Source organism: Typopeltis vanoorti, chromosome 7 (assembly GCF_054136105.1).
Source record: "Typopeltis vanoorti isolate ZY-2024b chromosome 7, IOZ_Tvanoo_1.0, whole genome shotgun sequence".
NCBI lineage: Eukaryota > Metazoa > Arthropoda > Arachnida > Uropygi > Thelyphonidae > Typopeltis > Typopeltis vanoorti.
The window spans coordinates 80,076,612-80,092,399 of record NC_143555.1 but is presented as its reverse complement, the minus strand read 5'-3'; the positions used below and the strand labels follow the sequence as shown (position 1 = coordinate 80,092,399).

Below are 15,788 nucleotides of genomic sequence, written 5' to 3'. Positions count from 1 at the left end.
AAATGTAGAAAGGCAGCAGGAGTAGACGATATTCGACCAGAAATGCTCAAGTGTTAAGGTATAAAAGTCTTACAGTGGCATGGTTCTGAAAGCCTGGACAGAGGGGACGAATTCCAGATGATTGGAGTAGAGCTCTCATAGTACCCATATATAAAAAGGGAAATAAAACTGAATGTGAGAATTTTATTATTATTATTATTATTAGGTAACATCTCCAGGGAGTTCTAAGACTCATCGAGGGAGGGCACCTATTTTACAACTCCCGGTCTCTGCCACTCCACCAATCGCAACTACTTTCATCATATACACCAACGGCATCTACCGCCGACCACCACCCCTAGTATTTTCACAGACAATCACCAACATCCATGCTCATGGCAGGATTCGAACCCACAGCCTTTTGGTTGGAGAGCTGATACGCTAACCACTCGACCAACTAGGCCGGCTAATTACAGAAGAATTACAGGGAATTACAGAGGTATTACTCTGCTGAGTGTTCCTGGTAAGATTTATTCAAATATACTTCAAAAACAGTTGAGGAAAGTTGTGGAAGGGAAGCTTGTTGAAGAACAAGCTGGATTCAGGCTAAATAGAGGCTGCCAGGATCAGATTTTCACTTTGCGACAAATAGTTGAGAAATCATGGGAATATAACAAAAATTTGTATTTTAGTTTTGTAGATCTGGAAAAGGCATACGATAAGGTGCCAAGAGAGAAGCTATTCAAAATGCTACACTTGTATGGTGTCAATGGGGCAGTATATCAAGCAATGGTTAGTCTTTATTTGAGTTGTAAGTCAGCAGTTAGAATTGAAGAAAGTACAGGACGGTGGTTTAATGTTAAATCTGGTGTGAGACAAGGATATACATTATCTCCTCTATTATTCATTAACTATATGGATCACATTATGAAGGAAAGTGGTATTAAACCTGATATCAAAAATTGGACATGTTAATCTCAGCTCTTTGATTTATGCGGATGATGTTATACTTCTAAATAAATCCGCTAGAAGTCTGCAAGATTCTCTTACTAAATTGAATAATTGTTGTAATAGATATGGTATGATCAGCAATAACAAAGACAATGAAAATAGGCAAAGCATTGAAAATATCAACTGCATTGTGAATGGAGAACTTATAGAAGAAGTAAAACATTCAGCTACTTAAATATGATTTTTAATGAAGATGGTAAATTAAATATGGAAATAGACAACAGAATCAGCAAAGCTGGTATGGTAGAAAGTGAACTGAATAAATTTATATGGAATAAGAGAGAAATTAGTCAGAACACTAAATTAGTTGTATACAAGACAGTGTTCAAACCCATTTTAACTTATGAATCTGAGAGCAGGGTTAGAAATAAAACACTTGACAAAAGACTAGAGACCACAGATATGACAGTCCTGAGAAAGATTAGGGATATGAATAGATGTCATCAATGGCAATATCATATTAAAAATGAGGATATTAGGAAAGAACTTGACATTATTAGCACCCAGGAATGTGTTGGCAGAGCTAATCTCAGGTGGTATGGTTATTTAAACAGAATGGGAGAGGAAAGATTAGCAAAGTGAGTGTTCTCTGCCAGGTTGGCAGGAAAAATACCAGAGGAACACCAAAATATAGGTGAATTGATACAGAAAAAGTGCCTTAGAAGAATGAAATATAAGATCTGATAATGTTGGAGTCTTGACAGTAATAGATTGATTTGGAGGAAAATTGTAGATAGGAAGTTAGTAATGATCTAAGTTTTTCATGTAGTGCTATCATATTCTTTACACTCCTTGAGGGAACATCAGGAATTTGATGATGATGATTTTGAGGTCTTGTATAAGTAAGTTGTTTACTTTTTTTTTATAATATTAACAATTCAACTGCATAAAAGAAATAGCTACCCAGTGATACTGCTGGACTTTGAAAAGGCATTCTACAGGATTCCACATGGAATTTTGTTGCATAAATTGGAGGAAAAAATAAATAGATATGAAGCCTGTTTGGACAAGAGGATAATTGATGGATAGATAACAATGAGTATTATATTATGGGGGAGTTGAGTCCAGGAGAAGTCAGCTCAATGATGAGGTACTCCGAAAACTCTGTATTTAATCCTCTGCTTCTTAATTTCTATATCAGTGATACAGGAAAGGATTTAAAAGGAAATATTCAGTTGTTGGCTGATGATGCAAATCTGGAAAGAGCAGTGGTCAATGAAGATGCTATAGATATCCTGCCGAGTGTAAAGTCATATACAATCAAGAGATTGTGAGCTGTGTACTATATTGGTGGAACTGCAGGAAATTTATGAGGGTAGGGATCTGAAGTTTATAGGATATATTGCAAAGGAGGTGGCCTAAACAGCACATGAGATTATGTGGCTGTTGAAGAATGCACTGACAAGCAGGGATGAGGTTATTATTCCCCTTTAATAAAGCCATAACTGGGATAGTGTGTGTAGATCTGGTTGCCTGGATTCTGTGGAGAGGATCCAGAGCTTCAGTGACCAAGGTTATTGCAGGTCTATGGAATGCTCTCTATAAGAATAAAGATCTGTAGGCTTCAAAAACTAGTTGATAGGTGAATAAAAGGGAATATGTTAGAAGCAAGCATATAAGTCATTAAAGGAGTTTTATAGGATTGATACTGAAGACTTTTTTCAGTATATGGCAGAAAGTGAGAGAACAAGGGTTTCCCCTGGAAATTATATGAGTGTGTGGTTAGCAAGGGTGGTTTAGTTTTTTTTCTTTGGAGGGGGGTAATAGATGTAATGCATTGCCAGAGATGGTTTTCAGTGCTTTGTTGAATGAGTTCAGCTATAGGTATTATGCAAACAATAGTTAGAGTGAGTAGAAAGGCTAATGTGTTGGTAGTTCATGCTGAGTTTTTATCACAGTTTAATTCCCAACACATAGCATTAATAAGAAAATAAATCATAAATTTATATACTTAGTTGCTGAAGATACCTAGTAACTTCATATCACTGAACAGTTTGTCACAGTATCCAAACAGTAACAATTAGTTAATAGTAGAAACAGCTTAAAATATTGACATATAAAGAACTAAATAAATGAACATAATGAACTTTTCACCACCCATTGTTGGATACAGAGAGGTTGAGAAGTATTAATTCAAATTTAAAATGACTGTCTCCTCTCCTAGATTTTTGGTAAATTCATACAGCCATATTTGTTGAGGTTTGTGGAATGTTTCAAAGCAGCTGCTGATTCCTAAAATAGTTTCTCTCTGACATGTAATGACTTCTGTGTAGCATTTGTGTTTTATTCCACCAAATTCTGTGCGAAGGGATGTCCAAGCATGGTCTGCTGGCCCTGACTTGCCATGATGATGTATTTCTTTTGCTCTCTGAATGTATTTCTTTTGTTCTCTGAAATGGGTGTTAACAGAGTTTCCTATTGATTCTCTTTAAAAATGGACAGCATAGGTTTGCTAAAGGAAGATTGTGTTTTAGCAATTTTTTTACTTATTGAAACAAAGGTGATGAATACATTGGACAAGGGGTTGGGATGCACATACAGTAGTATATTTAGATTTTGCAAAGGGTTTTGATAGATTGCCACATGACAAACTAGCAGTTAATTTAGAACAAATTTAGAACTGATGGGTATTAGCAGATTGTGTAGCAGAAGGCGATATCCCAGAAAAGGAAAGTCCTTAGTGGCATGCCCTGGGGGGGTCTGTTTTGGGGCCAGTGTTGCTTAATTTGTATGTAAATGACATTGGAAAGGACTTAAATGGTGAATATACAGTTGTTTATAGATGATGCAAAGTTGGGAAGAATTATGGGAAGTAGAGCAGATTTGTAACTTCTCAAGAGGATCTAAATAGACTGTCTGAATGGGGGAGGATGTCAGTTTAATGTTGCAAAGTGTAAGGTTTTAAAATTTGGGAAGCAAAGATAGGGTGCAGAGTATAGGATTGGTGGGGATATTTTAGAGGAGGTGGAGATGAAAGATCTGGAAGTAATGGCAGATAGAGACTTGAAATTTTGTGGACATTTTGCTAAAATTGTGAGAATAACACATTGATTATGGGAATAATGCAGAGAACAGTGATGTGTAGAAGTAAGGACATTTTGATTCCATTGTACAAGGCTTTGATCAGGTCACATACGGATTACCGTGCGCAGATTTGGTCGCCTGATTTTCATAAGGATGATGAGATGTTGGAGAGGATTCAGAGATGATTAACTAAGTTGGCTTCTGGTCTCTGGAATGTGGAATATGAGGACAGATTGAGAGAATGCAAATTACAGAGTCTAGTGGATAGAAAGAAGAGGGTAGACATGATTGAGACATATAAGTTGGTAAGAGGTAAGTACCAGATTAACATAGATGAGATTTTTCATAGATCTGGAGATATAAGGAGAATGAGAGATCATCCCTGGAAGCTGTATATGGTATGTGAGGCAGAGATTTTTTGTATGGAGAGTAGTGGGTGATTGAAATGCATTGCCTGGGAATGTGATGGGTGTAGGGACAGTGAATGCATTTAAGTCAAGGTATGATGAGCTATTAATGTTAGAGTAGGACCTCCTGTGATGAGTCTCTTGACTCCATGGAGGTCTGTTGATAATATTTGTTAATAATAATTATAATAATATTTGGGTTTGCTCATAAGACCAAATGACTTTTTTTTTTTCTACTTTACTGATGTGTATTGTCTTCTTTCCTAATTTTAAGGATTTAAACCAATTTCCTGTGTGGCCATTCCTGTTTGTTTATTTTGTTCTTTAGGTATAGGTTAAGATTGAATTTAGATTCTTATTGTAGAGAGAGAGAGAGAGAGAGAGAGAGAGAGAGAGAGGGTGGTTATAGTTATTTCCTTGTGATTTGAAATGAAATGGAAAGATAAACATAATGTGACTATACAGGGGGTCCTCGAGTTACATCGGAGATCCGTTCCTACGGACTGACGTAAGGCGATTTTCGATGCAAGTCGGAATTACCATAACCTAAGTTATTTACCTAACCTAAAACACCCTAAAGTGATACATATATATCAAGAAACAGTACTAGGCCATAGGAAAATGAAAGGGAGAACATAATTACTGTGTAGTACAGAAAAATGACAAAAATGAAACTGTAATAAAAAAACAAACATAAAAATGAGAACAATCCCCAAAATGACAAATGAAACTGTACATTCTGTACAGGTGATTAAAAAAAAACAAGAAACAAAAATGAAAACAATTCTTTACCTTTTATCCTGTGGTTGGCTTGCACACTGGAAGGGGCATTGCAAGGAAGGAGAGACTGACTTAATGGAAGGAGGCTGGAGAGGCAGGAGAGTCAGGACAGGCTGCAGAAGGTGCAGGAGATACTGCTGGTGCAACTGAAGAAGATGGAGAGGCTGGAAGAGGAACTGAAGAGACAGTTGAGGTACCAGCACCTGCTGCAGGCCTCTCTACCTTCGTGAAAAAACGTTCCAGGCTAGTCTGGAATGATACCATCCTCTTCTCCTTGTATATCTCCCTATAACACTGCAGGCAATCCATAACCCCTTTATCCTTGATAATAGTAAGAACTTCATAAGAACTTTATCCTTGATAATAGTCCCGACTGTGGTACGACTTAAGTTCAATGCGTGGCCGATGTTCATTGGCGTTTCTCCCTTTTAATAATGTCTAATTTCACTTCTAATGTAATGGCTTTCCTTTTCTTCGACACACTGCCATCGGAAGAGTCTGCCTTACGTTTGGGAGCCATACTGAAGGGTAAAAAAAAAAAAGTCACAAAAAAAACACAAAGACAAAAGTGAGAGAGCGGATGTAAACAAAGCACGTGGTACCCAAAGAGTGTATGCTGGGACCCAAGCGATGTGGTACAGTGGTACGACTTAAGTTCAATGCATGGCCGATGTTCATTGGCGTTTCTCCATTTTTTGCCCTTTTAATAATGTCTAATTTCACTTCTAATGTAATGACTTTCCTTTTCTTCGACACACTGCCATCGGAAGAGTCTGCCTTACGTTTGGGAGCCATACTGAAGGGTAAAAAAAAAAAAAAGTCACAAAAAAAACACAAAGACAAAAGTGAGAGAGCGGATGTAGACAAAAGTGAGAGAGTGGATGTAAACAAAGCACGTGGTACCCAAAGAGTGTATGCTGGGACCCAAGCGATGCTACCTCTCCCAAACAAACGCCGTGTAATGGCGTATTCTTCCGCCATGCTCACAAACAAGTTCGCTCATGACGTTTGAATTTTACGTCGTGCTGCTTCAAGTGAAAATTTATTTTTTAAATTATTTATGGGATTACTGCCGTTAAGTCGAAACGACGTAAGTCGAGGACCCCCTGTACTTTAAAGAGGTCATTCATCTCAGATGAAGATGCCGACATAAGAACAAAGCTGTTGTCATTCTTCACAGTTTAGCTGATTATAATAGAAAGAAATTATAATAATATTACAAGAAAATATTTTTCATTCTTTTGGAGGTAGCTATAAGAAATTCATACATTATATATAGAAATTCAGGCTAGTCAAAAAAGCCCATTGATTTCAGAATGGAACTAATAAGCCTTCTTGTTGAAAAATGCAAATCATTTGTGAATGCTCACCATCCTGCAATCAGTTGTCCAATTCCTTTTAGGCTTACTGTTTGTCATTTAAAAGAAACTATTCCTTCTACAGGAAATGCAAAAGGAAAAAAAGTTTTCTTAACCTGTCACAGAGGAATTGTTACTTTTAAATAAAGTAAAATTGGATTTTATTTTTGTACTCCTGAGATAAGTTGAGCAAATTTCTTATCAGTTCATTTATATATGCATTAAAAAATAAAATTTACAACCAGGATTTTTTTTTCAACGAGTATTATCATCATCATCATCATCATCAAATTCCTGCCATGTACCCTCAAGGGGTGTACAGGATATGACAGTACTACATGAAAAAATTACATCATTACTAACTTCCTATCTACAACTTTCCTCCAAATCAGTCTGTTACTTGTCAAGACTCCAACATTATCAGATCTTATATTTCTATCGTCTAAGGCACTTTGTACCGTATCAATCCACCTATATCTTGGTCTTCCTCTGGGTCGTTTTCCTGCCAACCTGGCAGAGAACACTTGTTTTGCTAATCTTTCCTCTCCCATTCTATTTAAGTGACCATACCATCTGAGATTAGCTCTGCTAACGCATTCCTGGATGCTGACAATGTCAAGTTCTTTCCTAATATCCTCATTTTTAATATGATATTGTCATTGATGCCATCTGTTCACGCCTCTAATCTTTCTCAGGACTCTCATATCTGCGGTCTCTAGTCTTTGGTCAAGTGTTTTACTTCTGACCCAGCTCTCAGATCCATAAGTTAAAATTGGTTTGAACACAGTCTTGTATACAGCTAATTTAGTGTTCCGACTAATTTCTTTCTTATTCCATATGAATTTATTCAATTGACTTCCCACGATACCAGCTTTGCTGATTCTGTTGTCTATTTCTATATTTAGTTTACCATCTTCAGTAAAAATTGTGCCTAAGTAGCTGAAATGTTTTACTTGTTCCACAAGTTCTCCATTCACAACACAGTTGACATTTTCAATGATTCTGCCTATTTTCATTGTCTTTGTCTTTTTATTGCTGACCTTCATACCATATCTATTACAACAGCTATTCAATTTAGTCAGAGAATCTTGCAGACTTGTAGCGGATTTATTTAGAAGTATAACATCATCCGCATAAAGCAAAGAGCTGACATTAACATCTCCAATTTTGATATCAGCTTTAATACCACATTCCTTCATAATGTGATCCATATAGATAATGAATAACAGAGGGGATAATGTACATCCTTGTCTCACACCAGATTTAACATTAAACCATCTTCCCGTACTTCCTTCAATTCTATCAACGAGTATTAAGATATAATAATAAATCTTTATCTCTTGTTCTTCCTTTAGACAGAATTATTGTCATTTTTTTTTAATGTAAATGTCTTCATAAATCTTTCTAATAAAAATATTCATTTAGGATACATCAACTATATCAGTAGGTTCATCCAACTGAATTAAAATTGTCTAATGTCTTGCAGTAATTGCTGTTCAAAATTAGAAGCTATTTCATGCACTCATTGCACCACTGTATTGCAAGATAACTGCATGTTGTTGATGACAGAAACACTTTTGGACTTATTTCTGAAGGTGCAAAACAAGGAATCAATGGCTTCTAAATGCTTTTTAGAAAATTGAGCCATCACTAAATGGTTTCTTATTATTAGCAAGAACATGATATTCTCAGAAGAATGCAATGGTAGCCACCTTTGACTTCAATGTTTCAATAATAAAAATTTATTGTTAAGCTAAAAGGATTTGTTTTTCAGTTCTTTAAGTTTAGCCTTCTGAAAATCATTATTTTAGTACTGTTACTAGATAGTTAGTACTGTTTGTCATACTGTGTAAAAGTGTTGTTTCAGGTTCCTTTCTTAATGTAACACTACAACTTAAACAGAAAAACTTTTCATTTATCATAACAAAGCAAGACTTGTTCCCATTCTTCATATTAGCGATATGTTTTCTTCTTTTTGGTGTTGTCCATGATATAAAACAATTAATTATTTTAAGAAAATATTAATTTATTCACATAACCAATATATACTGTGCTTTGCTAATAGGCAAATGAAAAATACAAGTTACCACATGTTTGTGTTACTGTTATGATTACTGTAATATCCCCCTTACTTTCTCTATAAGTATATATGTCGTTTTTATGATCTTTTCCTGACTTATTCCCTCATGTAAATTCCTTATCCAAACTTCAATTAAATACCTTGCTCGGTGCATCAAGTTAATATACCTAAATTCTTAAGCAGTCTCAATATTCAATCTCGGCCGTTAACCATTCTTAAGAGTAGTGTATGTGGATAGAAGACAAAGGGATTGTCGTTGGACAACACCAATTCCTTTGTTTCAGTACTGGCGCTGATTCCTTTCTCAGATTCAGGGAAAATTTCTATTATACTGTGCCACCCTGAATCCTAGATTGTTGAACAGTGCAAAATCAAGGAATCAGAACTCAGTTTAGTACACTGTCTTAAATCTCTTAAACACTTTTGATAAATTCTAAACCTTATCAAACAACTAAAACTTAATTCGCAGTCGTAGCCTCCCTAGTAATTTACCTCCCGCCGTGGTTCAAATTTAATGAGCGGTGCAATAGAAAAGAAATCAGGCAAGTCATCAATTAAACTTAAAGAAAAACATTTAATCACAAATCAGACAGTTTACACATTACGAACAAATACTGACATATAACTGCACTAACTTTAAGGAATGAGTATAATTATTCAACTTTTCTAATTCTCCCATAACGTGTAAAGACATCAATTCACATAGGAAATTCTATTTAAGGTCAATCATGCATTTTATACACTTCAATGCTAAAGGTTATTCACTTATCAACAACAAAGTTAGCTCTATGTGCTTTCACACAAATTCCTTCATTCAAAACTTATAGTTCCACTACATTCTTAAACACAATCTCTAAAGTCCTTTCATTAATTGTTGCTTTCAAAACCTAATGTCCCTTTTACAATTACAGATTTTCTTCTTTAACACAATTACTTAACAAATCAAAGTTTCTACATTACCAAAGGTTGGGGAACTAATTGACCTTCACATACATCTCGACAGAACTTCCGATTCTTGGTTCCTTCTTCAGTTGACTTTATCTGCATTATTCTAATGATAGGTCCGGACTAGACATATCTCTGCCGAAGAAGGTAAATAATCGCTGCTCTCTGGTTGACTGGCTTGGCATGGCTTAGCGATCTCTGTGGCGATCGGGAACTCCACTCCGCTGGGCTATTTGTTGACCGGCGAACTGCCCATAGACACTTCAGCATGCTCCAACGCTCTTCGAAGGACCTCTATCTCGAAGACCTCTCCAATGCAGGGGGAAGAAAAAAAGATCTCGAGCTGGCTCTGCAACGCCTTTTAAATCTCGTGCCCGATGGTTCTTTTCTACGTCATCATTCTCTCTCCCTTTGCCCACGACACCTTACTTCTCCCAGCACCTAGCACCACTCTCTCCTCTAGTGAGCTTTATGGGGGGGGGCCTGCGTGCACTTCCTACTTGGTGCACGTGTTTAGCTTCTGGCCATCAGTATCTAATCCGATTATCTTTCTCCCAGCAATACACAAGAATTTAAACAAAGTTAACATAGCTTAAACATTAGAAAATTTACATTAATTATTTACAACACGATATACAGATAAGTATTTTCTCAAATTATTAGTGTTGCTGATAAATTACATTTAGCTTTATTCATCTGATATAGCAGTATTGGCCCTGGAAATGTTAATGCATGTTAAGTCTGAAGGAAACATAAAATGTATTAAATTTCAGTTTCATTCAGAACTTAACACTACCCACTAGTAACTGGAATATGTGTACCTTTTATTTCTTTCATAAATGTTAAATAATAGGAATGGAATAGGGTTGCATACAGCATGCATTATATTACATTGGTATGTGAGTTAGGAATCCATCAAGTGGAGTTATTCAGCCAAAATTATTTCTGAAAATGGATGCAAATCTTTGACTAATGCATTGGACTTTTGGTTATGTTATTAGAATATTAGCAACATCTTGCTTTGAATTCTACCACATAAATTTTAGAAAGGTGCAGTCTTGATAACTGTTATCTTAAGAGGAATATATGAATATATTCTTGGCGATTGAGTAAAACTTTTTACATGATCAACTGGACATCACTGGTGTATTGCATAGACAGATAAATCTGATGGATATAAGGAGGACTACTTATGGGTAACTTCAGCTACAGGGATACAGATGAGGGCAAGGAAGGCAAGCAAGATTGAGGGAGAATGAATGTATAGCATTACTTAGTGATCACAACTCTAAGCAGCCTCTGATGGAAGACTTGCAGTGCAAGAAAATTGGATCTAGTAATAGTGTTTGAGAATTTATCTATAAATGCTTTGATTGTTAAGCCTCTGGTTAGTGAGAATGATCATGCAACCTTGACTTAGGAGGTGACAATGCATGTGAGAGTTCTAGGAAGGGATATATGTGGAATTAAAATTTTTATGATTATGATAATTTGAGTAGGTACCTTGAAGGAGTGCAAGGACATGCGAAACTGCATAGTAGAGAAATCACCAGTACATGGGAATTAGTTAGAAGGTGCCTAAAGGAAGCTATTTCTGATTTCTTCTTCAAAGTTACAATAATTAATCATATGGAGTTAAATGAATGAATGAAACTTTAAAGCAAGACTTGCATAAAAATATTTGGGACTGTTATTGTGAAAAGATATTGCCGAGACTCTGGAGTACTCTTAAAGAACAGGCTAGGAGAGTAACAGTCATGAGGATGAGAGCAAAATCAGATTATGAAAAGAAGTTAACTGACTAGACCAAAGGAAATCTGAAAGAAATTTATTGCTATGTAGCAAGTAAAAATTTAGTGGGAGATGAATTTCATCGCCTGGTGACTGCCCCGCTTATCGAAAGCTTGAAGTGGCTTGAAAAAATTCCATGTTTGGTCTCTCCAGCAAAGTTTCTGGACTATGTAAAAAGTAAATAAAAAATATATATATAAAATCAATAAAAATAGAAAAAAAATCCCTAGCCTACCCAGGGTATGAATGTACTATAGTTTTTACAAATAAACTTTTCATAGCTGGGAGCCGCATTAAAAAAAAAAAAGAAATAATGATCACAGCTGAATAACTTAGTGAATACAAATGGCAGAACAAGAAATAGCTGAGTTTTAAGTGATCACTTGAGTAAACTACATATTCCAGATAGATCCATTAGCTCTTTGGAATGCTGGGGGAGAACCAGACAAAAGATTAGCAGTGAAATTCAGCAGTTATTATTATTATTACATAACACCTCCAGGGTGTCCAAAGACTCGTTGAGGGAGGGTACCTACCCTACAACTCTCCGTCTCCACCACTCCACAAACCACAACTACCTTCATCATCTACACCAACGCCATCTACAACTGACCACCACTACTAGTATTTTCACAGATAAACATCCATGCTCACAGCAGAATTCGAACCCGCAGCCTTTTGGCTGGAGAGTGGATACGCTAACCACTCGGCCAACCAGGCTGACAAGATGGGATATTAGCAGTTGGACCAGATAGGATATTAGCGTGGATGCTGAAGCAATGTTCTTGTTGTTGTTATTATTATTATTATTAAGAGAGACCTCCAGGGAGTCAGGAACTCATTAAGGGAGGCCATACTATTTGCACCAGCTGTCATACCTGTTCTTGAATTCATTCACACTACTTACACACAACATCCAACAGCAATCCATTCCAATCATGCAACACTATGAGAGAAAAATCTAGCCCTCATCCCCTTCTTGACAGCATTCATTCTCAAATTCCAAAGATGCCCTCACATCCCTTACCCAACTTCCATAAAATGAAAATTCCATCTACTGAGATTCTGTATAACTCTTTCAGAAGTTTGTAAGTATCAATCATATCATATCATCCCTTCTTTCACTTGTTTGTTAGTGTCTGCAGTCTACAAATTCTCAGTCTTTCTTCATAATCAGTATTCCACAGTCCTGATATCATTTTTGACCCCCCCCCCCCTTTGCGCTCTCTCTCTCTCCCCACCGAATCAGAATTCCCATGGAAATCAAGAGACCAGACCTACATGCAGTAGTCCAAGTGAGGTCTTATCAAGGCCTTGTAAAAAAGTAAACTGACTTCCTCATCTTTACATGTCAAGGTTCGTTTCAGAATTGCAATTATGCTCCAAGTTTATTTATAATTTTTGTTATATGACTCTTGAACTTCAATTTTTTGTCTACTAAAACTCCAAGATTGCTAGCCTGGTCAATTTTTTCTAGTATAATTCCACCAATATAATATGAAATTGGATATCAAATCACACTTTGGCATGATGTGATTAGATATCCACTGTAGTTAGATACATCTTACACTTACTAACATTGAGCAATTTTCACATGGCCACATTTCCAGCCTATTCAAATTATTCTGCAAGTACTGCACATCAGCAGCATTCCTGATTACCCTACCAATATTTGCATCATCAACAAATAGCTGTATGTCACATGTCAAATTATTCCCAATTTCATTAATGCACAGATTGAATAACAGGAATTGGTTGGTAATGTAAAACCTTTTATTTGTCCATTGAACTGTGAACAGAGCTAGAAAATTTAAACTAAACATATTTGGTCATTTATAATTAAAATACAATTTTATTAATGCTGACCATAAAAACAAACTTATATTATAGCCTACCAGTTTCGCCAGCAGACTGTCTGGCTTTATCAAGGTGTTTATGGAAAGACGTAAAAACTAGTAAATGCAAATTGAAAGGTACATAAAAAACATTGTAAACCAACTAGTAGCTAAGGTTACACGTTCGCGTGACAGAGAGGACTTATTGTTCTTATTCATTATCACGCATGCGTGTTTGTTGTAAATGTGTAATGTGATTACTGGCTAGCTGTAGTTCAGCTTGATTAAGAGAGAGGATAAGGTTTTTCCACGAACAGTTTAGAATTACACCTTCATTTCTGTTGAGGTTTCTGCCGGTTATTGACACTATTGTGGCATCCTTGAATAAATGATGTCTGTAGTCGTTATCGAGATATGGCATGGGGCTGTTTTGCCACTCTATCGTGTGATTAGACGTACAGAAATGATGTGCTAAGCCGGAAGAGATACTTCTGTTGTGGTTTACATCACCAACATGTTCTTTTTGTCTGATTTCTAAACTCCGTGAAGTTTGTCCGATGTAGGCAAGACCACAGAAGCAGGGAATGTAATATACTCCTGGATATTTGTAGAAAGGTACCTTATCTTTTGAGGATCCTAAAACTTGTCTGATGCTGGTGGTTGGTTTGAAGACCACTCTGATGTTGTAGGCTCTTAGTATTCTTGCTATTTGATAAGAAATTGACTTGATGAAAGGGATCGCTACAGTAGAAATGTTCTGGGAGTGTGATTCTTCTTGTCTGGGGTTGTCACTGTATAGATATTTTTTTATGATGTTTTGAGGATATCCATTTTGTGATAATGTGTTGGCTATTAGTGAGAGTTCAGTCTGAGTATCCTCCTTTTCTGATATAAACTTTCTGGCCCTATATTTCATCATGTGGATAATGCTCAGTTTTTGTGTGTCTTGTGATGGTTTGAAGTATAATGAAGATATCTTCCAGTATCTGTGGGCTTTCTGTAAATAGATAATTTGACACTGATTGTTTCTTTATCAAGATGTCTAAAAAATGCAGTTGATTGTTGTTTTCCACTTCCAGAGTGAATTTTATCTTGTTATGTATTGAGTTGATTTTATCCACAAACGATTTTAGGTTTTCTAAGCTGTCCTACCATATAATGAAGATATCGTCAACATATCTCCACCATGTAGATGGTCTGGGGGGGATTGTGGAGAGAATTTCTTTTTCAAGTTTTTCCATGAAAAGGTCTGCACAAGATGGTGATAGTGGGCTTCCCATTGCTAGGCCTTCTAATTGTTGGTATATGATGTTAACCTTGAAGAAATTAGATTGAAGGCAGTGTCTAAACATCTGTGTGATGTCTAGAGGAAAAAGATCTTGGATGATGTTTATTACCTCTTCTACTGATACAATGGTGAAAAGGGATACAACATCTAGACTGGCTAGCATTTCTGTTGGTGCAATCTTAATGGCTTGGAGTTTATTTACAAAATGTTGACTATTCTTGATATAGGATTCTGTTGATCTTATTTTATTATTTAATAAGTTTGCAAGATGCTTAGCCAAAAGGTAGGGTGATGATCTTCCATCAACGATTGGACGGAGAGGTATATCCTGTTTATGTATTTTAGGTGTCCCATATAGTCTTGGAGTGATATTGGAGTGATATTGTCGCATATTGGAGTCTTGGAAATGAACCAGCAATGATTAACTGAGGATGTTTTCAGTCTCTGGAGTATTAGGTGTAAAGAAAGAATGAAGAAGTACAGAGCCTAGCTCATAAGAAAGGAGGAAGACATGACTGAGACATATAAGTTGGTTACCAAACTGATGTGGAAGAGATTTGCATAGAATGGGAGGAAACAGTGGTAGAATAAGACACTGTTTTTCCAGGAAGCTGTGTCAGTGTGAGCAGAAATAATGTAGTAAGCAGAAGTTTTATATATTGAGTGGTTGGTGAAAGAAATGCACTACATGAGTATATAGTCAATGTCAAGAGAAAAAATGAGTTTCAGGCAGGTGTATTGAACTCTGTGTGAGTGAGTGAGAGAGAGAGAGTGTAGGCATACTAAGAAAAAAATGCTAAAAAACAGAAAACTCACTTGAAAACAGATGTTTATTTGTAAAATATTTGCCTATGTTTCACAAGCATCTTCAGTATAAAAATGGAAAAGCAATTAACATGGATATACTGGAACTGAACCAGCAATGATTAACTGAGGCTGTTTTCAGTCTCTGAAGGATTAGGAGTGAAGAAAGAATGAAAAAGTACAAGTTACGGAGCCTAGCTGATAAGAAAAGGAGGGAGAAGGGAGACATGACTGAGACATACAAGTTGGTTACCAAACTGATATGGAAGAGATCTGCATAGAAATGGATGAAACAGTAGTAGAATAAGATGCTGTTTTCAAGAAACTGTGTCAGTGTGAGCAGAGATGTAATAAGCAGAATTTTTATATTTTGAGTGGTTGGTGAATGAAATGCACTACATGAGTATGTAGTCAGTGTCAAAAGAAAAAACGAATTTAAGGCAGGGTTTGTTGAACTGTGTGTGTGTGTGTGTGAGAGAGAGAGAG

At 36.3% G+C, this 15,788-nt stretch overlaps 1 protein-coding gene across 7 annotated transcripts in view; it reads left to right on the top strand.

Annotated features, from left to right (window-relative positions):
* Window positions 1–15,788, top strand: part of LOC150104805 (TBC domain-containing protein kinase-like protein) — a 559,840-nt gene that overhangs the window by 113,195 nt on the left and 430,857 nt on the right. The gene's annotated exons all lie outside the window — the stretch shown is intronic.